Source organism: Hyaena hyaena, unplaced genomic scaffold (genome assembly GCF_003009895.1).
Source record: "Hyaena hyaena isolate Hyena2069 unplaced genomic scaffold, ASM300989v1 scaffold_520, whole genome shotgun sequence".
NCBI classification, from domain to species: Eukaryota; Metazoa; Chordata; class Mammalia; order Carnivora; family Hyaenidae; genus Hyaena; species Hyaena hyaena.
The window spans coordinates 696,625-724,244 of NW_024081152.1; the positions used below are offsets into that span (position 1 = coordinate 696,625).

Sequence of the window (27,620 nt, forward strand, 5' to 3'; positions counted from 1 at the left end):
GTCTCTCTCTCAGAAATAAATAAAACATTAAAAAAATTTTTAATGCTTCTAAGAACATCTAGGCCAACACCAATTCCAGATATGGCGGGGTTTTTTTGTTTTTTGTTTTTGTTTGTTTTTGATGAGAAGAGTAAGGAAGAGCCTATATAGTTGGAAAGGATAACTGAATTGTGTCATTATTCACAGACAAAAGGCATGCTTTCTCTAATGTGCTAGGAATTTCATTGAATATTTACAGGCTAGTTTTGCAAATGCCATTTTGAATTTGTACTAAAGAAAGACCAAGTTATGTATATATTACATCTATAAGTGTGCATGTGTGCACAGGGATAATGCGTGACGTTCACATATGCATGTAAAAAAATGCATCTCTCCACTTCTCTTTTTTTCTTCCTTTAATATTACTGTGACTTTTTACTTTATATTTGATGGAAATCTAAAAATACTTTCTCAAGAATATGAAGGAAATTTCTTAAAATTGTAGACAATCTGCAAATGGTGCCTTTTATTTGTGTATATACACTACTCTGTTTCCTGTCCTTCTCTTCAGGGAGAAAAAAATACACGACTGCTCTCCTCTCTCCTCTTGAGTCTCCAGGTCCATCCCTTTATTGTTTTTGGTCCCACACGCTGAGGTGTTTTTGCAGACTTCACTGCAACCTGATAACATTCACAACATTTCCTTTGATGTTTATGTTCTGAGTTACCTTTCAAAAAATACATGTAAAATGTAAAATCCTTTCTTTCCTTCCTGTGCCAGCATTTGAAGTAAAAAGCAAATAGTCTCCTTTTGCTTGCTGTGTGTCCCAGCAGTGGGACGGGTGTGGCTTAGGGGCTCTGGGCTCTGTTCTTCCTGCCTTTCATTCCTGAGAAGGTACCTCAGCTGCCGGAGTGTGTATGGGGGGTGGGGGGGGGGGTTGGTTCTTGAGAGAATGGCTGCTGAGTGTAGCGGAATACCCTGGGGTGGCCGCCGCCACGAAACTCCTCTTCCTTCCCAGAGTCTACAGAGAAATCACTTCAGTCAATACACTCAGTGCCAGAGAAACAACAGCAAATGCAGGGGTAGCATCTCTTCTTGGAGTGCTGAGTGTGACTGCTCAGCGTGGACTTGCCTCTGGAGATCTTTGTGCCTTCCTTTCAGTGCACAACTTTTGGTGTGACACAGAAGGATTCACACAGATTTTCGGGATTTCTGGGCACTGGAGAGGAAAGTCTGTGTGAGTTTGAGACCTTACGCTTGGCACCTATACTCCATTAGAGCTAGGTAGCTTAAAATAACAGGCAAAGGGACTAACTAAAATAAAAACTTTTCCTTAAAGTCATATTATCATTCACCAACTGCCCTTGCCCTGTGAACATCAGTATACTAGCAAGTTTACCTGGTACTCTACACATGCTACAGGTATGCATTCTGGAGCTAGCATGTTATTTTTCAATGCTTTTAAAGTTCTGTAGAAGTTCACATTCAGTAATTGCCCTAGTTCAGTCGATGCAACGGAAGTGGGCAGCTCTGTGGTCCCGTGGGTCAGTGACCACACATTCAGAACTATTGCCCCACGAGCGACCCAGGTCTCGCCACCTCCTGGGCTCTAGACCTGTTCAGACAGTCAAATCATGGTAAAGAAATATGGAATTAGGGTCACATTCCAACCCTCATGATCTCCTTAAACTCTTAATACTGCATCTGAATTGAACTTTTCTGTTTAACTACCAGGCCAGTAGACTGATACCACTATACTCAAATCCCTTTCTTTTAAGAAAAGGTAAAAGTATTCCGGAAGTGCAAATTAAGCTTAGCAGAGGACAGTGGAGGAAAAGCTACTTTTATTTTTTCTACGTTTGGGTAATGGTTAATAGAATCAGTTTGGAACTAGTGAGATCAGGTTCAAAACCCAGCTCTGCTGCTTGGATGGCTCCATTTAAAAGTTAATCTCTGTAAATTCCCTTATCTAGAAAATGAGTATAACGGTTGTGTGGAAATAAAGGAAAACTATCCAAATGAGAACAAGCAGAGGCAATTTATTCTGAGAGCTTATTCTAGCAAGGGAGTCAGCCTCGGTCATTTGTGTTTTGGCACAGACCCCAAAACAGGTAGAAGAGCTGGAAAGCGTTCTAGTAGAAAACGGGAAGGTTTTATGTGTGTCCTGATTGGGGGCTGTCGGCTCAGAGAAGTTGTAGGTGGCCTCATTAGAAGTGGGGTGTCCTGGGGCGCCTGGGTGGCTTAGTCGGTTAAGCGTCCGACTTTCGCTTAGGTCATGATCTCGCGGTTCGTGGGTTCGAGCCCCGCGTCGGGCTCTGTGCTGACTGCCAGCTCAGAGCCTGGAGCCTGTTTCAGTCTGTGACTCCCTCTCTCTCTGACCCTCCCCTGCTCACGCTGTCTCTCTCTCTCTCTCTCCTAGAAATAAATAAAAAACATTAAAAAAATAAAAAAAAATAAAAAAAAAGAAGTGGGGTGTCCTGGTGTGGTTGGTGAGAGGCACGTCCTTGGCTTTTCTCTCTAAGTTGGAAACAGGAACAGACATTAGAGAAGCTGCCAGTTGTTACTCAAGTCCTCGTGGTTCTGGACCAGCTGTTGCAGAAATGTTACAGTTCAGCTTCCTGGATTGTTACTAGGTAATAGCAATTTGACTTCCTGCAAATCTGACTTATAGCGCGTTGGCATTCTGGTTTGTTTATTGCAGATAAGGGTATGGGTTCCCGGGCAGGTTGTCACAGATGGTAGGTCAAAGTTCTATTTTAATACATGTTCTGGCCATTGCCCGGTTATTCGGTCTCTCAGTTGTGTCATTATGGTGTTATCATGTAGCACATGCTCAATAAATAGAAATACAGTCTCTGCAGATGTTTGAAACCACTGCTCTCTGGTGCATTTTTCTTCCGCCTGTGCTGGAGTTTGGATCAGAACTGAGTGGATGTGGGAGAAGCCAGACTGTGCTGGTATGACGAGGTACTTTCTGTGGAATTAGGTCAGAGTCAGAAGGCTTATCAGTTGTAGACAAAACACCTGTGGATTCATGGGGAGACTCTGAAATTGTGCATCCCATTCATTTCACTTCCCGGAACTGTCCAAGTCCAAAAGAAACTCTGGGGTCTAAATGGGTCTTTAAATTCATCCTGAGTTTAGGACGAATTCTGAGGATACAAGTGAGCTTTAAGCCAGTTGCAGGTGTTAGAAGTTCTTTCATGTGATGAGAGACAAAGCACCTTATCCGGAACAGGTAGATGTCTTGTTCTTCATTATATCCCCAGGATCTAGCACAATGCCTGCAACATAATATATACTTAGCCAGCAGCTGAATGAATGAATAAGGGAAGGAAGGAAGGAAGGAAGGAAGGAAGGAATTTCCCAACTTAGATCAAGTAACTATTACGAAAATAACAGGTGTCACCTTACCTGCTACTTGCTATGTAATTTAGGCATTCCTGTATGTTCATATATATATATATATGAAGCCAAAAATAATCAAAGGTTGGTCACAAAATGTACAATGATAGGCAAAATCAAGAATGACTATTTTGGTCCCTTCGACCCCCCCAAGTTGCTGAATTCAGGAAAGGAAGTATGAATGAATACATCAAATGGAATTTTAAAGCTGTGTTCAGTGAACAGGAAAGATGATTTAAAGCAGCTTCTTATTAACATCCATGTGAAATGGTACCAAATTTGAACTTTAAAAATGTTAAAGTTATTCAAATGATTTCACAGATATATATTCCAAGCCAGTTGGTTCACACAGCCTTTTGGAGACCATATATGTCAATGTGACAGGCCGAGCATGTTGCCTTTTGTGTGGCAGAGTCCTTGGAGACAAGGATTTCAGAGACAAGAGACATGGCTTAGCATCCAGCCATCACTGGGGTGCATTTGACTGCACACATCCATTTATCCATTCATTTGCTCATGTATTCATTCACTTAAATAACATTGATTGGCCACGTAGAGTTTATCAGGCAGTAGGAATAAAAAGTGAGTCTACTGTTCCCACCCTCAAAGAGCTCAGGATTCTGATGTGAGATCACTGATGAACATAAATGCAGCTAGAGACAGGATCTGACAGAATTTAGTCATTCGGCTATAATATTATAAAGCACAAAATGATGACTAAGGCCTTTGCCCTTGAAGAACTTCAACGCTCGTACAGCAGAAAACTCATGTACACAAATATACAAAATAGAACATGGTAAGTAGAGGCAGACCCTTAGAAGGCAGACAAGAATCCAGACTCAGAAATTCTCCTATCATTCTTTTCCTTAGCCCCACATCTTTATTTTTTTTTTCAAATAGTTTATTGTCAAATTAGTTTCCACATAACACCCAGTGCTCATCCCCACAAGTGCCCTCCTCCATGCCCATCCCTCCTCCCCCCCACATCCATCAGTCCTCAGTTTTTGTCAGCATTCAAGAGTCTCTCATGGTTTGCCTCTCTCCCTTTCCCCCACCATTTCCCCCCTTCTTCTCCCGGTTGGTCCTCTGTTAAGTTCCTCCTAGTCCTCCTATACGTGCACACATATGATATTTGTCCTTCTCTGCCTGACTTATTTCGCTCAGCATAACACCCTCAAGGTCCATCCATGTTGCTACACATGGCCAGATTTCATTGTTTCTCATTGCCATGTAGTATTCCATGGTATAGATAAACCACATCTTCTTGATCCATTCATCTGTTGATGGACACTTAGGCTCTTTCCATGTTTTAGCTATTGTGGAGAGTGCTGCTATGAACATTGGGGTACATGTGCTCCTATGCCTCAGCATTTCTGTATCCCTTGGGTAAATTCCTAGCAGTGCTATTGCTGGGTCATAAGGGAGTTCTATTGTTAGTTTCCTGAGGAACCTCCACACTGTTTTCCAGAGGGGCTGTACCAGTTTACATTCCCACCAACAGTGTAGGAGGGTGCCCGTTTCTCCACATCCTCGCCAGCATCTAGAGTTCTCTGATTTGCTCATTTTAGCCACTCTGACTGGCGTGAGGTGGTATCTCAGTGTGGTTTTGATTTGTATTTCCCTGATGAGGAGGGATGCTGAGCATCGTTTCATGTGTCTGTTGGCCATCTGGATGTCCTCTTTGGAGAAGTGTCTGTTCATGTCTTCTGCCCATTTCTTCACTGGGTTGTTTGTTTTTCGGGCGTGGAGTTTGGTGAGTTCCTTATAGATTCTGGATATTAACCCTTTATCTGATATGTCATTTGCAACTATCTTTTCCCATTCCGTTGGTTGCCTATTAATTTTCTGGGTTGTTTCCTTGGCTGTGCAGAAGCTTTTAATCTTGATGAGGTCCCAACAGTTTATTTTTGCTCTCGATTCCCTTGCTTTTGGGGATGTGTCAAGTAAGAAGTTGCTGCGGTGGAGGTCAAGGAGGTTGTTTCCTGCTTTCTCCTCTAGGGTGTTGATAGTTTCCTGTCTCACGTTCAGGTCCTTTATCCATTTTGAGTTGATTTTTGTGCATGGTGTGAGAAAATGATCTAGTTTCATTCTTCTGCATGTTGCTGTCCAGTTCTCCCAACACCATCTGTTAAAAAGGCTGTCTTTTTTCCATTGGATATTCTTTCCTGCTTTGTCAAAGATTAGTTGGCTGTATACTTTTGGGTCCACTTCTGAGTTCTCAATTCTGTTCCATTGGTCTATGTGTCTGTTTTTGTGCCAATACCATACTGTCTTGAGGATGACAGCTTTGTAGTAGAGGCTGAAGTCTGAGATGGTGATCCCTCCCGTTTTGGTTTTATTTTTCAGGATTACTTTGGCTATTCGGGGTCTTTTGTGGTTCCAAACAAATTTGAGGATAGTTTGTTCTAGTTTTGAGAAGTATGCTGGTGCAATTTTGATGGGAATTGCATTGAATGTGTAGAGTGCTTTAGGTAGTAATGACATCTTAACTATATTTATTCTTCCTATCCATGAGCAGCCCCACATCTTTATTATAGCTTTATTTTTGATTGATAAATAAACATAGGTGTTTGCCCTAGATATGAAGCAGGTTAGTAATAAATTGGATTGGCTTATAAATTATGAAATAATGGTTCACATTTAGAACTAGACAGCAGAGGTCAGATGGTGTAATAGGAGCCTTAATAATTTGAAAGATATTCTATCCCAGGCCACAGTAAAATGAACAAAGAGTGGAATTAAAATTCCAGTAAATACTGTGAAAAGCATGTGAAACATAGGTGATGTGATTGGATAGTTCACAGCAATTAACATTGTGAAAGAGAGTTTAAAATGGAGTTAGTATCTGTTTAAGTAACACAGAAACCAGAGGAGAGAACAGAGTGCCTCTTTTTCTCTGTTACAGTGATATTAAATGATTAGGCCTAGAAAGTTGTCCCAAAAGCAGCTTTGATGGACTGTCTTTCTGATAGCTTGCACTTTGGTGTACAAACCTGTTATATTTCTTCTGATATTATACAGCTACTACACACAGTTTAATATAGACATGAAATATTTTTTTCAGCTCTATGAGTACCATTATTTTAAAGGTAAATGCCTAAAATCTTTGTTGCTTTTTAATAGAACTCATTGTACATTATCAGAAAAAGAATGAATGCTGTTTGTGGCCTGCTCTGCTTCTGACACAGAATAAGATCTTATGGAGAGGATTGTACAGGGAAGAGCATTAGCCTTAATCCAGAATGAATCCTTCATGAAGGCCTAACTGTCCATTTCTGAATAGTATATCTATATCTATATCTATATCTATATCTATATCTATATCTATATCTATATCTATATATTTATATCTATATCTATCAAGAGACTATCAATTTATTGGCATAGGTCAGTATCAGTAAAGCCCATTAGAAAATAAGGTTTCCAATTTGCCATATTGATTTATATATAATTAGTCTTCATATTAGCCTTTTTAAAAAATATAATTTCCCATGTGGTTCAAGAATAATTAGCTGGTATGTGGCAATGACTAAGCTCCTGGAATCTCAGTACATGAAGTAACTAACGCTGGGTCTTTTTTTTTGGATGGATACAGCTAACAAATACTGTGTCAGATCATTGACAGTAGCAAATTCTGCTATCCCACGTGTATTTTTTACATATACACCATTGTAATATTTTGGTACAAAAAATAATTTGTGCTATGGTTTTGTACTAGTATCTCAGTGTTAATTATGAATCAATTGTCTATTTGATGGACTGAATTCATGATGTCGAATTGATTTCCTTTTAATCAGGCCTTGCTGTTAAAGACCTTTATACATTCTGGCTATTTTGCTTCTATGCAGTTTCCTTGGTTGAATAAAAGGCTGGGATACGGTTGTATGGACTGGGAAATAGAAAACTCCAACCTTATCTCTAAGCTCTGCTTGAATGATTGTGAATAAGTCTTTGAACCCATATGAGTGTCAGACTGTATCTTATTAGAAGAAATTAGGTCACCTTGTATATAACCTTTATTATGCTGGGGTTATACAATATGTTTATTAATCATTGGTATGCTATTCTATACAAATATCTGTTCATATACTTGCACTATATATATATATATATACACACACACACATATATATATTTTTTTAACAAATAGTTTATTGTCAAGTTGGTTTCCATATAACACCCAGTGCTCATCCCCTCAAGTGCCCCTCTCCGTGCCCATCCCTCCCCTCCTCCCCACATCCATCAGTCCTCAGTTTTTGTCAGCATTCAAGAGTCTCTCATGGTTTGCCTCTCTCCCTTTCCCCCACCATTTCCGCCCTTCTTCTCCCCTTTGTTCCTCCGTCAGGTTCCTCCTAATCCTATACGTGCAAACATATGATATTTGTCCTTCTCTGCCTGACTTCTTTCGCTCAGCATAACACCCTCAAGGTCCATCCATGTTGCTACACAAGGCCAGATTTCATTCTTTCTCATTGCCATGTAGTATTCCATGGTATAGATAAATCACATCTTCTTGATCCATTCGTCCATTGATGGACACTTAGGCTCTTTCCATGTTTTGGCTATTGTTGAGAGTGCTGCTATGAACATTGGGGTACATGTGCTTCTATGCCTCAGCATTTCTGTATCCCTTGGCTAAATTCCTAGCAGTGCTATTGCTGGGTCATAGAAGAGTTCTATTGTTAATTTTTTGAGGAACCTCCACACTGTTTTCCAGAGGGGCTGTACCAGTTTACATTCCCACCAACAGTGTAGGAGGGTGCCCGTTTCTCCACATCCTCACCAGCATCTCACGTTCTCTGATTTGCTCATTTTAACCACTCTGACTGGCGTGAGGTGGTATCTCAGTGTGGTTTTGATTTGTATTTCCCTGATGAGGAGGGATGCTGAGCATCGTTTCATGTGTCTGTTGGCCATCTGGATGTCCTCTTTGGAGAAGTGTCTGTTCATATCTTCTGCCCATTTCTTAACTGGGTTGTTTGTTTTTAGGGTATGGAGTTTGGTGAGTTCCTTATAGATTTTGGATATTAACCCTTTATCCGATATGTCATTTGCAACTATCTTACTTGCACTATATTTTTAAAAATCCATTAAATAGCTATTTCTTTCAACTTTTAGTATTGGAAGCAAGAATACAAAGAAAAAAGAATACAAAGAAAAAAATAAGTTTAAGTTATTTATTTGAAAAGATGTGTCCCCATTCTATGTCTATTGATGCATGCATTGTTATGGGTAGCACCTGTGAACTCAGATGCTGGCAGCAAATATGTACAAAGTCTGTAGATCGAAATTACCTTCATGCAAGTGGGAAGTCCTGGAAGCTCAGACTGAGGCTCAGGCTGGACTGAAGCCATGGTCTGCAGTGTCCTGTGTTAGTCACATTCTACTGTTGTTAGAAATGAGAATTCTTAAGTAAGCAGATAATTTTATGTATTGTTTTAAGTAGAAAAATCATAGGGACAACATAGGCTTACATTAAGGATAGAGGCTAAGGTACAAAATATGATCAGAACACAATTAAATTCCTTATACCTGCATTTCTTTTACCACTTATGTCTGAATCAGTAGAGTACTCATTAAAATGCATCCACTTGGGCCCTGCCTCAGCTTTCTATATTAGAATCTCAGAAAATGGAGTCTGGTAAAAAGGGCATTTTAGCAAGCTTTCCAGATAATTCAAATACCCACTAGGCTTTGTGAACCAGCCCCTGATTTTTTATTCATTGATTAAATGAATCAGTCCTTCAGTTCTGACTCATTCATTCATTGACTTAACAATTTTATCAAGCCACTTTTCATCGCATAGTATTGTGCTAGTTAGCATGTAAGGAATAATACAATATAAAGTACATCTGTGGCAAGTGTTTTACTATCTAATTAGGGTGACAAGATGTACCCTTAATGCCTATTAATAAATAAGCACAAGGTATTTGGATTCAGGATCAAAGTAGCATTAATAGTATAGTATGTAACATCCAGAACAAGAGAAACTTCATTCTGTTCTGGTCAGATGACACTGGGAGTAATAATCTCTCTCATTTATTAACTTTATTTGATTATTAGAACCACCCTGTGAAATAGATAGAATATTATTTCACAAAAGAGAAAAAAAATTGAGTCCTAGAAACAAAATCTGCTTTGCTACTAATTCCTACACCAGTATTCTTCTCACTGTGCTGCTATAATACCTCACATAATTTTTTTGTTGCTGTTACTTAAGCTGAGACTGTCAGAGATAGAAGAGTTTACCAGCAGTGAATACTTGGATTAAAAAACTTCCTTCCTGTCAATATGTGTTTTTTATTCAGCTACCAAGCCATCAACCAAGGATTTTGTTCATTACAATTTATGGGAGAAGTCTTACATATGGTGAATGTATTAGGAGAAAATATTAATGACTATGATGGTTCATTTTATGTGTCAACTTGGCTGGACTATGGAAATAAATTTGTGAAGGGAGCCCCAGGATCCTCGAAGACCTAAGTAATCATTCTTCTCTGTAGGCCAGAACTTACAATGGGGCCTGCTGTCATTAAGTTGGGAAACCTAAATGCACTGAGGATCCTGGCATGGCAGGAGCCGAGTGATGACCCTCCATTGCCAAAGTCAAAGTGGTCATGGTTCCATAATGGACAGCAGAATGAAGCAGAAATCAGAATATAATCTGACTGGCAGAGAAGGACAAATATCATATGTTTGCACGTATAGGAGGATTAGGAGGAACTTGACGGAGGAACAAGGGGGAGAAGAAGGGCGGAAATGGTGGGGGAAAGGGAGAGAGGCAAACCATGAGAGACTCTTGAATGCTGACAAAAACTGAGGACTGATGGATGTGGGGGGGAGGGGGGATGGGCATGGAGGAGGACACTTGTGGGGGTGAGCACTGAGTGTTATGTGGAAACTAATTTGACAATAAACTGTTTGTAAAAAAAAAAAAAGAATATAATCTGACTTATAGAGTGCTAGGGCAATGACTGGTCGATCATGGTGTTCCTAGAAGTGAAATAGATGGGAAGCCTATTAAATTCTTGCTTGATCTGTATAGGCAGAAATGTTCTAGGTCAACTGAACGAAAGTCTAGCTTGAATCATAAAAACAGAGTTATGACCCCTGAATCAGTTCCCAGATACAAGCCAATTTACAGATCCAGAATGAAGAGGAAGCCAGCTCCCTTTGAAATAGGTCCCCTGTATATTGCTAAAAATATATTCTGGCAATCTTGCCCCCCATCCCCAAAGGGACCTACAGTCTTTAACCAGGTTAACTGTACACTGAGAAAAAAAATAATGAGAACTTTTGGGGACTACTGGACATTGGCTCTGAACTGACAATAATTCTAGGAAACCCAAAACACTAAGCAGTGTACACCCAAAGCACTGCAGTCCCATCAGTCAGAAGAGGAACTTATGGAGGTCAGGTGATCAGGGGAGTGTTATGTTAGAACCATCTCACAGTGGGCTCAGTAGGTGTCTGAACCTATTCTGTGGTTATTTCCTCAGTTCAGAAAGGCATAATTCAAATAGAGATACCCAGTAGCTGGCATAATCCCCACAGATCCCTGACCTGTGGAGTGAGAAAGGCCAAGTGGAAGACACTAGAACTGCCTTTACCTAGTAATATGGTAGACCAAAAGAAACACCTCATTACTGGAGGGATTGCAGAGATGAGTGCCACCATCAAAGACTTGAAAGATGCCAAGTTGGTGATTCCTACCACATTCCCATTCAACTTGCCTATTTGGCCTGTGTAGAAGACAGATGGATTTTGTAGAATGACTATGGATTATCATAAGCTTAACACAGTGGTAATTCATTGATTGCAGTTGTTGTACCAGATGTGGTTTCATTGCTTGAGAAAATTAACACATCTCCCGGTACCTGGTACGTAGCTATAGATCTGGCAAATACTTTTCTCTTCATACATGTTCATAAAAACTACTGGAACAATTTTCTTTCAGCTGGCAAGGCCAGCAAGACATCTTCACTGTCCTACCTCAGGGATGTATCAACTCTGCAGCCCTATGCCATAATTTAATTTGCAGGAATCTTGATCACCTTTCCCTTCCACAAGCTATCATTTTGCTCCATTACATTGATGGCATTATGATGATTGGACCTAGTGACCAAGAAGTAGCAAGTACTGTAGACTTATTTGTAAGATATTTGTTACTGGAGGATGGTAACCAAAAAAAACTTTATTGGTAAAATCCAACAAAAATTCAAGAATCTTCTATCTCAGTGGGAGGTTAGGGGTCTGGTGGTGTTGAGTACATCGAAATATTCCTTCTAAGATAAAGGATAAATTGCTGCTTCTAGTCTTTCCTACAACCAAACAAGAGGTACGATGCCCTACTGAGCCTCTTTGGATTTTGGAAGCGACATCGTCCTTGTTTGGGTGGTTACTCTGACCCATTTAGTGAGTAACACAAAAAGGTGCCATTTTGGGGTGGGGCCCAGAACAAGAGAAGGCTCTGCAATAGGTCCAAGCTGCTGTGCAAGTCACTCTGCCACTTGAGCCATATAATCCAGCGGATCCCATGGTGTTTGAAGTGGCAATGGCAGATACGGAGGCTGTTGGGAGCCTTCAGCAGGCCTCTACTGGTGAGTCACAGCACAGACTCTGAGGAGTAAAACCCTGCTGTCCTTTATGGATAACTATGTTCCTTTTAAGAAGCAGCCCTACGCCTGATACTGGCCTTAGTGGAAACTGAACACCTAACCATAGGCCACCAAGTTATCATGCAACATGAGCTGCCCATCATAAACTGGGTCTTATCTCACCCACCAAGCCGTAAAGTTGGGTATGCACAGCAGCATTTCATCATCAAATACAAGTTTTACATATCTAATCAGGCTCAAGAAAGCCCTAAAGACACAAGTAATTTACATGAAGAAGTGGCCCAAAGGCCCATGGTCCCCAATAGTACTACACTCCCTTTTTTTCTCTCAGCCTGCATCTATGGCCAAGTGAGGAATTTCTTATGATCAGTTGACAGAAGAAGAGAGAAATGTAGGTACCATCCAAAGTGAACAACAGCTTCTCTCTGGGATATCCCTGAAGGATAGTGATGAAGGGAAATCCTCTCAGTGAACAGAATTTCAAGCAGTACACCTGGGTATTCACTGTGCTTGGAAGGAGAAATGGCCAGATGTATAAATGTATACTGATTTATGACCTGTGGCCAATGGTTTGGCTGGATGGTCAGGGACTTCAAAAGAACATGATTAGAAAATTGACAACAGGGAAGTTTGGGGAAGAGGTATGTGGAATGGAGCAAAACATGAAGATACCTGTGCACCACATAAATGTTTACCAAAGAGTAGCCTTGGCCAAGGAAGATATTAATAATCAAATGGATAGAATGACCTATTCTCTGAATACACAGCTACCCCTGTTATCCCCCAATAGACTCATAAACAAAGTGGTTATAGTGGCAGGGATGAAGGTTATGTGTGGGCTCAGCAGCACAGACTTATGCTAACTGGGGCCGACCTGCCCACAAACACACTGGTGAGTGCCCATTTTGCCAGCAAAGGAGACCAACACTGAATCTTCAGGGTGATAAGCCAGCTACCTAGAAGCAGATTAATTACATTGGACTACTTCCATCATAGGTTGGTGTTTTATTCTTACTGAAATAGAAGATATGGATTTGCCTTCCCCGCATGTAATACTTCTGCCAAAACTACCATGAGCAGATTTATAGAATGCCTACCCACCATTGTGGTATTCCACACAGCATTGCTTCTGATCAAGGAACTCCCTTCAGAGCAAATGAAGTGTGTCAATGGGTTCATGCTCATAGAATTCACTGGTCTTACCATGGAGAACATGGTAAGAACCGTTCCGAAGCAGCTGACTTGACAGAATGATGTAATGGTCTTTAGAAGACTCATTTATAGTGCCAGTTATATGGCAGTACTTTGAATGAAAGGGGCAAAATCTCCAGAAGGCTGTATATGCTCTGAATCTGCATCCAATAGATGATGCTATTTCTCCAATAGCCAAGATTCACAGGTTGATAAGTTAAGGGGCAGAAATGAGAGTGTCACCACTCACTATTACCCCGGGTGGCCCACTATCAAAAATTTTCTCCATCTCCCCATGACCTTGTGTTCTGCTGGCCTAGAAATCTTAGTTCCAAAGGAAAGAATGTTTCCACCAGGAGACACAACAATGATTCCATTGAACTGGAAGTTAAGACTAGTTTCTGGCCACTTTGAACTTCTCATGCCTCTGAATCCATAGGCGAAGAGGGCAGTCTCTGTGCTGGCTGGGTGAGTATTGATCTTATCTACCAATAGGAAACACTTGGAGGAAAAGAAGAGTGTCTGAAATACAGGAAATCCCTCAGGGCATCTCTTAGCATTATAATGCCCTGTGATCTAGGTCAATGAAAAACTACAATGGTCCAATTCTGAGAGGACTGCTGATGGCCCAGACCATTCAGGAATAAAGGCTTGGGTCACCCCCATCAAGTAAAGAATCCTGGCCCACTGAAATGACAACCAAAATGTAGTTACAATACCAGCTGCAGCCATGTGACTGGTTATAGAAATGATGACTCTAATTATCATTGATTATTTATTTTGTATGAATACGCTTGTGTGTGTATGTCTGTATAAAACAAATGTTTTCCTCACTATCTAATCCTTTATCATTTGACATAAGATATATTAATTTTTTGTCATGGTATTTAACTTCTTTTAACTTTATGTCATAGTATTTTAAGTTATAGGATGTCAGGAAGAAGAAGAATATTACCCAAAGACTCTGCATCCTTTTCTGGGGGAAGGGTTAATATGTTTTAGTTGTATGCAGGATAGTCATATAATTTTGGGCAGAAGTATGAGTTTGCTGTTGTCATTATTTTGGAAATTATGGTTTAAGGAGATTTGTGTGGGTGCCAAGTCAACAAGGATGGACTTAAGAAGTTTAATTTTATATGGCAACTTGGCTAGACCACAATGCCCAAATATTAGTCAAACATTACTCTAGATGTTTCTATGAAGGTGTATTTGAATGAGATTAGCATGTAAACCAGTGGACTTTGGGTAAAGCAGATTACCCTCCATAGAGTGGGTGAGCCTCATCCAATCAGTTGAAGGACCCAACTGAACAAAGACTGATTTCCCCCAAGAAAGAATTCTGCCTTTGGTCTTAAAATGCAACTTTTCCTTGAGTCTCCAGCCTGCAGATTTTGAATTTGCCAAGCCTCCACAATCTCATGATCCAGTTTCTTAAAATTCCTCCCCCACCCCACACACACATTTTTCTCCCCATCTCCCTGCCTCCTCTCTCCCTCACCAATTTCTCTCCTCCCTCTCTATCTTTCTCTCACTCTGTTGATAAGATGGGTGGATGGATGGATGGATGGATGGATGGATGGATGGATAGATAGATAATCTATGTCATGTCATCTTAAAAAAAATAGTCTTTAGTTCCAAGCAGAGCATGAAAAAGTAGATTAGCTTACTATCCATTCAGTTGGGTTCCTTTGGTCATTGTGTTAATAGATCAATCATTCTTTTATTTATAATCTGACCAATTTATAATTCATCAAGACAAAATAGGGAGCATCAAATTTTCATTTGCTTGTGACTCTTGACACCATTTTTTTTATTTTTTTTTAACGTAATAGAGGATTTATTTATTTATTTATTTTTTTTTTTACAAATAGTTTATTGTCAAATTAGTTTCTACATAACACTCAGTGCTCATCCCCAAAGTGCCCTCCTCCATGCCCATCCCCCCCTCCCCCCCACATCCATCAGTCCTCAGTTTTTGTCAGCATTCAAGAGTCTCTCATGGTTTGCCTCTCTCCCTTTCCCCCACCATTTCCGCCCTTCTTCTCCCCCTTGTTCCTCCGTCAAGTTCCTCCTAATCCTCCTATACGTGCAAACATATGGTATTTGTCCTTCTCTGCCTGACTTATTTCGCTCAGCATAACACCCTCAAGGTCCATCCATGTTGCTACACATGGCCAGATTTCATTGTTTCTCATTGCCATGTAGTATTCCATGGTATAGATAAACCACATCTTCTTGATCCATTCATCTGTTGATGGACACTTAGGCTCTTTCCATGTTTTAGCTATTGTGGAGAGTGCTGCTATGAACATTGGGGTACATGTGCTCCTATGCCTCAGCATTTCTGTATCCCTTGGGTAAATTCCTAGCAGTGCTATTGCTGGGTCATAAGGGAGTTCTATTGTTAGTTTCCTGAGGAACCTCCACACTGTTTTCCAGAGGGGCTGTACCAGTTTACATTCCCACCAACAGTGCAGGAGGGTGCCCGTTTCTCCACATCCTCGCCAGCATCTAGAGTTCTCTGATTTGCTCATTTTAGCCACTCTGACTGGCGTGAGGTGGTATCTCAGTGTGGTTTTGATTTGTATTTCCCTGATGAGGAGGGATGCTGAGCATCGTTTCATGTGTCTGTTGGCCATCTGGATGTCCTCTTTGGAGAAGTGTCTGTTCATGTCTTCTGCCCATTTCTTCACTGGGTTGTTTGTTTTTCGGGCGTGGAGTTTGGTGAGTTCCTTATAGATTCTGGATATTAACCCTTTATCTGATATGTCATTTGCAACTATCTTTTCCCATTCCGTTGGTTGCCTATTAATTTTCTGGGTTGTTTCCTTGGCTGTGCAGAAGCTTTTAATCTTGATGAGGTCCCAACAGTTTATTTTTGCTCTCGATTCCCTTGCTTTTGGGGATGTGTCAAGTAAGAAGTTGCTGCGGTGGAGGTCAAGGAGGTTGTTTCCTGCTTTCTCCTCTAGGGTGTTGATAGTTTCCTGTCTCACGTTCAGGTCCTTTATCCATTTTGAGTTGATTTTTGTGCATGGTGTGAGAAAATGATCTAGTTTCATTCTTCTGCATGTTGCTGTCCAGTTCTCCCAACACCATCTGTTAAAAAGGCTGTCTTTTTTCCATTGGATATTCTTTCCTGCTTTGTCAAAGATCAGTTGGCTGTATACTTTTGGGTCCACTTCTGAGTTCTCAATTCTGTTCCATTGGTCTATGGGTCTGTTTTTGTGCCAATACCATACTGTCTTGAGGATGACAGCTTTGTAGTAGAGGCTGAAGTCTGGGATGGTGATACCTCCCGTTTTGGTTTTATTTTTCAGTATTACTTTGGCTATTCGGGGTCTTTTGTGGTTCCATACAAATTTTTGGATAGTTTGTTCTAGTTTTGAGAAGTATGCTGGTGCAATTTTGATTGGAATTGCATTGAATGTGTAGAGTGCTTTAGGTAGTAATGACATCTTAACTATATTTATTCTTCCTATCCATGAGCATGGAATGTTTTTCCATTTCTTTGTGTCTTCTTCAATTTCCTTCATAAGTTTTCTATAGTTTTCATCATACAGATCTCTTGTATCCTTGGTTAGGTTTATTCCGAGGTATTTTATGGTTTTTTGTGCAATTGTGAATGGGATCAGTTTCTTGATTTCTCTTTCTGTTGCTTCATTATTGGTGTATAAAAATGCAACCGATTTCTGTACGTTGATTTTGTACCCTGCAACTTGGCTGAATTCTTGGATCAGTTCTAGTAGGCTTCTGGTGGAGTCTGTCGGGTTTTCTATGTAGAGTATCATGTCATCTGCGAAGAGTGAAAGTTTGACTTCCTCTTTGCCAATTCTGATGCCTTTGATTTCCTTTTGTTGTCTGATGGCTGATGCTAGGACTTCCAGCACTATGTTAAACAACAGTGGTGAGAGTGGACATCCCTGTCGTGTTCCTGATCTCAGGGGGAAAGCTCTCAGTTTTTCCCCGTTGAGGATGATGTTAGCTGAAGGCTTCTCATAGATGGCTTTGATGATGTTTAAGTAGGTTCCTTCTATCCCAACTTTCTCGAGAGTCTTTATTAAGAAGGGATGCTGTATTTTGTCAAATGCTTTTTCTGCATCTATTGACAGGATCATATGGTTTTTATCTTTTCTTTTATTGATATGATGGATCACATTGATTGATTTGCGAATGTTGAACCAGCCCTGTAACCCAGGAATGAATCCCACTTGATCTTGGTGGATGATTCTTTTGATATGCTGCTGGATTCGATTTGCAAGGATCTTGTTGAGAATTTTTGCATCCGTATTCATCAAGGATATTGGCCTATAGTTCTCTTTTTTTGTTGGATCTCTGTCTGGCTTGGGAATCAGAGTGATGCTGGCTTCATAAAATGAGTCCGGGAGTTTTCCTTCGACTTCTATTTTTTGGAATAGCTTGAGAAGAATTGGGATTAATTCTGTTTTAAATGTCTGGTAGAATTCCCCAGGGAAACCATCAGGTCCAGGGCTCTTATTTGTTGGGAGATTTTTGATCACTGATTCGATTTCTTCACTCGTTATGGGTCTGTTCAGGTTTTCTATTTCTTCCCGTGTGAATTTTGGTAGTGAGTGTGTGTTTAGGAATTTGTCCATTTCTTCTAAGTTGTCCAATTTGTTGGCATATAATTTTTCATAGTATTCCCTGATAATTGCTTGTATTTCTGAGGGGTTGGTTGTAATAAGTCCATTTTCATTCATAATTTTGTCTATTTGGGTGCTCTCTCTTTTCTTTTTGATAAGCCTGGCTAGAGGTTTGTCTTGACACCATTTTAGAACATTCACATGTTGCCTATTGTTTGACTTACCTATAAACAATAGTAATGATGCCATGCATTTTCATAATGCTTTACCATTTAGGAAGAATGTTTACATTTTCATTATTCACACCAAACCTTATAGGTCTCACATTGTAGGCAGTCTATACACCTATTTATGATGAAATATGATGAATTATGATGAAATAATGAGTTTAGGTCATATTTTTTCCTTTTTCATCTTTGTTAAGTTTGGAGGGTTTTTTGGAACACTTACTAATGAGCTAAGCACAAGGAAACTAGGAAGAATGTGTTAAGGTGATTAGTAAATTTTGTGTCCCTGAAACCAGCCTGGACTGTCTTTCCCCCATCAGAAGTCTTTCCAAATTGTTTTTTTCCTGACAATGGCTCATTGCTAATCTAATTAGTGAGGACTGTGCCCCCAGCAATTGCCCACAATCCCCCTGGAGGTTAATATGTTTCCATCAAGAACTTAAAAGTTCTTGCAGAAAGACTTTCTATAACAAGCCCACAATGAAAGGTATCTAAGTTTATTGCTGAATTGTGTAATTTGGAAACTAAAGCTAAATAAAAAAAAGAAAGAACTCTCTGATGAAAACTCTTTTTTCCCAAGTAAGTACTTGAAAACAGATATGTGACTTATATATAGACTTTTAAGGCTTGGATTCATGAGTTCTCTGTAGTTTATTGTAAAAGGCCTGTCCATATTTTCACAAACATGTAAATGCCATGAATCAATAGCCTACCTCTATCTGCAAAGATGGAAAAATGAGATATACTTTTACTTCACTATAAAGGTTTATTCCATAATTGGAGTAAGGTTGACAGGAATTACTGTCAAGTTATTTTACTCATCCAAAAATGTTCATGTCCCTGCTCATGTGTGTGCATTAGTCTACTCAAGCTGCTATAATAAAATACCACAGACTGGGTGGCTTTAACAGATATTTATTTCTTCTAGTTTTGGGGGCTGTAAGTCCATGATTGAGGTGCCAGCAATTCAGTTTCTGGTGAGAGCTCTCTTCTTGGCTTGTGGACAACTGCCTTTTCTCTACGTACTTACATGGCCTTTCTTTGGTGCCTAATGTTTAAGGGGAGACTGTTCTCTGGTGTCTCTTCCTTCTTATTAGCACACCAGTCCTGTCGAATTAGAGCCTCACCCTGATGACCTCATGTAGCCCAAAGACCTTATATCTAAACACCATCACAATAGGGGTTAAGGTTTCAACTTATGCATTTGGAGAGGACATAATTCAGGATGTAACAGTGTGTAATGTCATTTGAGCCACGTTTTCAAAAATAATTTAAACACATTTTAAACAAATGAGGTTTGGAGGCACCAGGGTGGCTCAGTTGGTTGAGCATCTGACTCTTAATTTCTGCTCAGGTCAAGACCCAGGGTCATGGGATTGAGTCCCTCAAGGAGCTTCATGCTGAGCATGGAGCCTGCTTAATATACTCTCTCTCCCTCTGCCCCTCTCCCCAGCTTGCACTCTCTCTCTCTAAAATAAAAGAACAATAAACTGAGGAGGTTGGTTTTGCAAATTTCTTTGTATCTTTAGTGCCCACAACAAAAGAAGAGCCTATAAAAATACCAGCTGCCATAACTTTCTGAGAACTTTTTCAAAGTATGTATTATTAAACTACCTTTTGATATCATGGAAAGAAATTAACAGACATGAAAAGAGACTCTTTCCCTTTAATCCTGTCACACTATTATACAGCTGTCATTTATTTCGTTCCCCCAATCATTCCCACAGAGATTTGTAATGGACATTAATGATGTTTTCACAAGTTTGTGGTCTCCTTTTTTTCATTGGATAATATTTTGTTAATTAATTTATACAATTGATTCAACACACTTATTGAAAGAATTTTACCTGTTTGATTTTGATGAAGCAGAACAATTTTCATTTACCGAGTTTTACAAAATAACGTCAATTTTGTTCAGTAGATCAGCCCATATTACTGTTCCCATTGCCAACCGACACTCCATTTGCCTACATGAGATACATCTTCATACACATCACATCTGAATCTCTGAAAGAGGTAACAGAATCATCAATAGATGAGACTGGCTCAATTATTTATAGAATTATTAATATACAGTAGCCAATACTAAATGGTTTTCCTTGGCTGATCTCCTGCTGGCCCAATTGCCATTCTTTCCAGAGTTTGCCAGTAATCAGTTTAGATGGATAAAATTGAGAGCCTCAATCTGTATGAAAGGTGGGGTTCATAGTTTAACTTCAAGCACAGAGACCAGAAGAGATTTGGTTAAATAAAAAGGGGTTCATCTTCCTCTGAAGAAATCTTCCTTCATCTTCACTTTGAGTACTATCAGGATTTGCCACACCTGTGATTTGCTTGGGTAGATATACTTAGCTCTGAAGGATTTAAGACAGGTAAAATAGGGGTGGCAGTGGGTCTTATTTGTACTTAACTTCACAAGCAGAAATTTGAGCCTTGAATCTTGATTTTTTAGTATGATGTGCTGAATAATATAAAACAGGAATTGAAGAAGATCCAAGAATAATAATTCTCTGAAGAAGAGGCAGTTTTTTCTGAAAGCACATTTAACAAAGTCCGGACACATTTTGGGTTGTCACACCTGGCTAGGGAAGAGCAACATCATTACTATCTAGTGAGTAGAGGCCAGGGATGCAACTAAAGATTTTACATTGTACCAGACAGCCACCTCCCCCAAATACTTATCCATCCTTAAATGTTAATAGTGCCAAGACCAAGAAACCTTGGTTGTATAAGATTCCTGAGAGGCAAAGACCTTGTTTTGTTTTGTTTTTTAATATTTTTTTTTCTAAGGGACTATCAAGAAATTTGGGTAAACTTGTCTCCCTTACATTTTTGAATCTTAATTTTTTATTTTCCAGAAGAACCATTCAAAGAATAATTCTCATATGCTGAAACGAGCAAAAAAATGTCTATAACTTGGCACAACAATTATGATTCAGTATTTTCACATCTGTTCTCTAGAAATAAGAACAGCCTCATTTTACTACCAAAAGGATAGTAAAAACTATTACTACTCATGACCATGGGAAATGATCTTAAGGAGAAAGAAGGCTCCAAAATGGAAAGGAAGAATCTAAGCTACCTACAGCCTATTCACTACTGTTCCCAGTGCCCAGCTAGTATGAGGCACTTAGCAGGTGTTCAACAAACAGGCACTGGCTGACCTTCATAGGCCCCTTCATTTATTACTCAAGCATCGTACATCGTACATTATGCAGGATATTTCTGGAAATTGTCAAAATGTCGTAGGCTTCTCATAAGCCATATCATGAGCATGAGGGACAGGAAATTGTCCTTTGCTCTCTGCACTGGCAATTGGAAGATATGAATGGCAAACCATGACCTGGCCAGCTGTCCTAAACATATTCCTCCTTGTAGAGTTGCATAACATCCATTCTGAATGTAAGGTTCTTTTAATTTTTAAAATAATTAATTATTTTAATGAATTATATTCAGGATATAATTCTGGACTTTGCAAGTTTAACATATGGAATAGAATTCAGGGAGCCAAATTTTATATAGGAGTTTCTGGGGCCAGTGTTAAGCTATGTATTGAGAGTGGAAGCAAGAAGCAGAGGAAGCATCTCTGACACAACTTTGATTAGAGGATAAGGAATTCCCTGACATTTTTTTGAATCACTTGCCTTGATCAGCGTCTTGGCCACACTCCTCTGCCACCTGCTCTTGACAATTGGGTAATGAGTGCCAGGAAATACGAGTTTATGTTTTGTTTTCCTGTCGGAGAACTCCGTGTACTCTGCCATGATTTCGGTTGTATTTCAGAAGTATTTGGACTCCAAACAGAGCAGACAAATTCCGTTCTTGGGAGACACAGGAATCCTTCCTTTGTTCCAAAAGAAATCCTTCCTTTGCTCATTAGAAATATATTACCTGCTTCCTAAAATTTTTTTATCACATACTACAAAACTGTGTCTGTGATAAAAATATGTGAACAGTAATGGGGCACCTGAGTGGCTTAACCAGTTAAGCTTCCCACTTCAGCTCAGGTCATGATCTCATTCATGGTTTGGGAGTTCGAGCCTCATGTTGAGCTCTGTAGTAACGGCTCAGAACCTGGAGCCTGCTTCAGATTCTGGTCTCCCTCTCTCTCTGCCCCTCCTCTGCTGATGCTCTGTCTCTGTCTCGGTCTCTCTCTCAAAAATGAATAAACATTAAAAAAATTTTTTAAGAGACACCTGGGTGGCTCAGTCGGCTGAGCATCCAACTTCTGCTCAGGTCATGATCTCACTGTCTGTGGGTTCTAGTCCCGCATCTGGCTCTGTGCTGACAGCTCAGAGCCTAGAGCCTGCTTCGGATTCTGTGTCTCCCTCTCTCTCTGTCCCTCCCCTACTCACACTGTTTCTCTTTCTCTCTCTCTGAAATAAACATTAAAAACATTTTAAAGAATTTTTTAAATATCTTAACAGTATGTTTGCATTTCTAGAAAATATGACTCCACTAAAGCATATGGTATTGCAAAACAAGCATCTGACATTGTCGGAGGCCGCGCCGGCTCCGACAGGTCCAGGGGTCCCTGAAGGATGGACGGTGTTGGCGAAAGAGAATGAGAGAGCCCCGAGATCCTTTCTGATCACCAGGCAGGCATCTCTGTCCTGTCGGTTTTGGTGTCTTTATTTATAGGTCAAATGTTAACATGGCATCAGGAAATGGAATTTTTACAATGGATAGCTCTTTGTGATAAGGTGTTTTTGGAAAATGTACAGAAACAGGTTTTACAGAAGTCTTCTTGCAGAACAGCCCCAATTATAGTGAAGTTGAGTAACTAAGAAAATAACAAGGTGTTCACATTATAATAACACTAAGATTAAGTCATAGGTTTGTAGATACTCTTATCCATCCTCATCACAGCTGCCAGGGTAAGGGAAGGTATTTGTGGAAAGTAGGCCTTAGGGAAGGGGCTGCTATACACCATCGGTTAGTAAAGGTGTATGTACTAACTTATCTTCTGCCCTTATCTGTTCCTTCTCTCTAAGTTAGGCTCTTTGTCTCCGGGCAAGACTTGGTTTTCCAGTTATATGCTTTATTGCACCAGAGAGCCAACCATACCTTTAAAGAGTTTAGCTTATTTCCAATACATAGAATAGCCCCTTTGAGTGCATTTACCTTTGTGTCTACTTTTATGATTTCTAGAATAGCTAGGGCATGAGAGACATTTTTGGTTAGTTGATTTACATGTTGAGCTGTATGAACATCTTGGACTAATGCAACGGTAGAAACAGAATTGTACATGTAAAGGTCAATATTTTATGACTAGGGGTCATTAGCCTGTTCATAGCTCAAGGGAAAGTATGGAGGGAAACAGGACCTGCTGGAGACACGAGGTCTGTTCCCATAATCAAAAGAACAAGTTCCCACAATAAGTTCCTTCACAAGGTGCAATCATCATACCAGGGCCAGAATAAGGAGACAAGTCACTCCCGATATTGATCAACAAGGTACCCTAGGGGTCAGTGCTCAAGCAGAAATAATTGAGTAGGGGTGGATATCGGTCATCATCTGATTGGCAAGAGACCGTGCAAACTTGCTTTAACCTCACCAGGAGTTTTCTCGACTAGTGGGCTCAGAATGGCTCCCAACACTTCTGAGTTCTCAATTCTGTTCCATTGGTCTATGTGTCTGTTTTTGTGCCACAAAAGAGGGTATTTAAATGCATAAGACAGTACTTAAATGTCAAAGGGGAGGGCTCCTGGGCATCTCAGTCAGTTAAGTATCCCAATCTTAGTTTCTGCTCAGGTTGAGCCTCAAGTCAGTCTCTGACAGTGTGTAGCCTGCTTGGGATTCTCTCCCTCCCTCTCTCTCTCTCTCAAAACAAATAAACAAAAATTTTTAAAAATTAAAAAAAAATGTCAAAAGAAAAAACCAGAAATTATTAAGAGGAAAAATGTATAACCAATGACTGTATTCATAGCTGATACTTACTGAGTATATACTATAGGAAACTAAGAGGTATCTTTTTTTATTGGCATTATTAACATTCAATGTTATATTCATTTCAGATGTACAATATAATAATTCAATAATTCTGTACATTGCTCAGTGCTCATCATGTTACGTGTCCTCTTAATCCCTTTATATCACCCATCTTCCCACTCACCTGCCCTCGGCAACCATCAGTTTGTTCTCTGTATTTAAGAGTCTGATTTTTGCTTATCTCTTTTTCCCTTGTTTGTTTGCTTTGTTTCTTAAATTCCTTATATCAGTAAGATCATATAGTATTTGGTTTTCGCTATTTCACTTAACATTATATCCTCTAGGTCCATCCATGTTGCTGCAAATGGCAACATTTCATTCTTTTTATGGCTGAGTAATATTCCATTGTGTGTATATACCAACTCTTCTTTATCCATTCATCTGTTGATGGACACTTAGGTTACTTCCATATCTTGGCTATTGTAATGCCAAGTAAGTGTTCAGTAATCATAGGGTCGTGTATATCTTTCAAATTGGTGATTTTGTTTTCTTTAGGTAAATACCTAATAGTGAAATTACCGGATCATATAGTAATTTTAGTTTTAATTTTTTGAGAAATCTTTATACTGTTTTCCACCGGGGCTGCACCAAATTACATTTCTACCAGCAGTGTACAAGGATTTTATTTTCTCCACATCCTCACCAACACTTGTTATTTCTTGTCTTTTTGATTCTACCCATTCTGACAAGTGTAAGGTGATATCTCACTGTGGTCTTGATTTGTATTTCCCTGAGAATGAGTGACGTTGAGCATCCCTTCATGTGACTGTTGGCCATCTGGATGTCTTCATTGGAGAAATGTCTATTTAGGTTCTCCGCCCATTTTTAATCAGATTATTTGGGATGTTTTGGTGTATACTTGTGTGGGCTCTCTATATATTTTAGATATTAAGTCCTTATTGGATTTATCATTTGCAAATATCTTCTCCAATTTAGTAGGTTGTCTTGTTGTTTTGTTTTGATGGTTTCTTTTGCTGTGCAAAAGCTTTTTATTTTGGTATAGTCCCAATAGTTTATTTTTACTTTTGTTTCCCTTGCATGAGGAGACATATCAAGAAAAATGTTTCTATGGCCAATGCAAAAGAAATTACCACCCATGGTTTCTTCTAGTTTATGGTTCAACGTCTCACATTTAGGTCATCAATGTGTTTTGAGTTTATTTTTGTGGATGGTATAAGAAAGAGGTCCAGTTTCATTCTTTTGCATGTGGCTGTCCAGTTTTCTGGGCACCATTTGCTGAAGAGACTGTCTTCTCCATCGTATATTCTTGCCTCCTTTGTCAAAGATTAATTGGCCATATAAATGTGGATTTATTTCTGGCCTCTCTATTCTGGTCTAGGTGTCTATTTTGTGCCAATAGAATACTGTTTTTATTGCTGAAAGTTAAAAAAAATTAATGTTTATCTTTTGAGAGAGAGAGACAGAGTACAAGTAGGGGTGGAGCAGCAAAGATAGAGGAAAACAAGAATCAAAGCAGGCCCCAAGCTCTGAGCTGTCAGCACAGAACCCGACCTGGGGCTCAAACTCACGAACCATGAGATCATGACCCAAGCTAAAGTCAGATGATTGCTAAGAGTTTTAATGTATTCACTCATGTCATGCTTACCACAGCATTATTAAATGGATGCTTTTGTTATCTCCATTTACTGATGAGAAAACTAGAGCATAGGGAAATTCAGTTTGCATAAAGTCACAGAGCTAATAAGTGATAGAACTGGAATTTGATTTCAGATCATCTTGCTTAGAACCTGTGCACTAAACTGAGACATCATACTGCCTGCCAGACTTGGTGACTGACAGCATTTTCCTGAGCTTCAAGGCAGACAAGACAAGACTTGTCAGTACTTTTCCCAAGTGATAAAATCTTGAGAAAATCATTGGATACACTACAGCCTGAATAACATTATTGAACATGACCAAAATTATGACTGCTATTTTTCACAAGTCCAAATGTATTCTTCAAAATAGTATTTTTCACATCAACCCTCAATAAGTGGGGTTTAAGTAGGAACTCTGGGAATATAGCTAACATGATTTGAAATCCAGATTTCCTGAAGTAAATAGTGTTGATGATTGGGTGTGATTTCTGTCATTGATCCCTATTTTATTTGCATTTGTAACAGTCTGTAATTATCTTGTTTGCATACTTACTTTGCATTGCTGGCCTCTTCTGCTGGAGGGAGTGTGGGGGTCTATTTGCTTTACGTCTGTTAATCTTTGGAACTTCTTACAGAGAATGGCATGATAGGTCCTCAAAATTACTTGTTGAGTAAATTCATGAGTGAATGAGTCCTCCAAAGGCAAAGAGCTCCTCCCAAGAACAGCCTCAAAATCCTTTTACGGTATAAATTATGACTATAATTACAATTTGTAAATTATGACTATGAGAAGTTAAGGAGTTCCTTGAGGAGTTACTGACAGAGAAATCTTGACCAGACTAAACAAAGCACAGTGCTGACTCTTCTGCCTGTTTTTCCTTCGTCACGAGTGCTGATGTCAGGGCCGGTCCCTGGGCTTGTGTTTTGCAAGATCAACCCAACCCCATCCAGGAGATCACCTGGAAATGGCTACAGGTGGCCATCAGTGACAGTGACATGAAGAAGTCTGCACCCACACCACAGCATCGTTTCATTCAAAGCTCTCACTGCTGCTTCCAAGTTTTAAACCTGAGCTTGAAGACAAAACACTTCATGTTGCATGCCTACCACATTTGGTGCCTTTTTTGGGAGGCCCAGGATCCAGAGAGCTGCATCTGGCTTCCCCCTACAGATTTGCTCCTTCTCTGTGCTCCTGGCACTGGCTTTAAATGGACAGGACAATAGATTCATCTGGTGCCACTTCAGGATTAACCAAGTCCCTGGTTTGTGGTTTCACATGTTCAACCTCCTCTGCCCTTTATCTCTTGTCATGTTTCAACCCTAAGAATAGCTAACATACAAGGAAAGGGAGGTACTAGGCCCCTTTTTGGCTCAAGGAAGAGAAAACCATATTTATTCAGAAATGGTTAGGTAGGCCTGTTAGTTCCAGTGAAACCAAGCTATTTGCTCCCATATTTTCTCTAAATATAAGTGCCGCTGTAATAGTAATTCCGTCATACGTCTAAAAAAAAAAATGCGATGGCTGTTCTCAGCTTCATTTTCACAGGTGTGGGGCCAATCCTAGCCTTATCATTTACCATCTTGTAGCCCTGAACTCCTTGTATTTCCTCCATACAGCACGATCCGCCACACCTTGTACCTTTGCTTTTGCCTTTTGGACTGGGACTTTTACCCCAGCCCTTCTCCGCTCTCCAGTTTCACCTCAGGCATCACCACCTCGATGGGCGGCCTGAAATTTCCAGATCTTGCTACCCACCCTGCCTCTGTGACCCCTTTGTTTTAGCACTCACGTATTATATTTAATGTTCATTTAGGTGTCAGTTCTCCTCTGTTCCACTAAGAGCAATCTCTTGAGAGCGGGAACTGTGCCTCACTCATTTTCTGCCCACAATGCCTAGCATAGAGTCTGTCATATAAAGTGATCTCAGTAAATATTGATGGAAATGAATCATTTGTCAATAAAGCATGATGTTCTCACTTGGACCTTTTTCTGCATTCAAAACTCCTAG

The 27,620-nt window shown here is 39.8% G+C and overlaps 1 protein-coding gene and 1 pseudogene across 2 annotated transcripts in view; both read left to right on the forward strand.

Moving 5' to 3' along the window:
* Nucleotides 1-27,620, forward strand: part of FAR2 (fatty acyl-CoA reductase 2) — a 154,078-nt gene that overhangs the window by 83,053 nt on the left and 43,405 nt on the right. The window lies entirely within an intron of this gene.
* On the forward strand, nt 1,490-27,344 carry LOC120247404 (annotated as a pseudogene).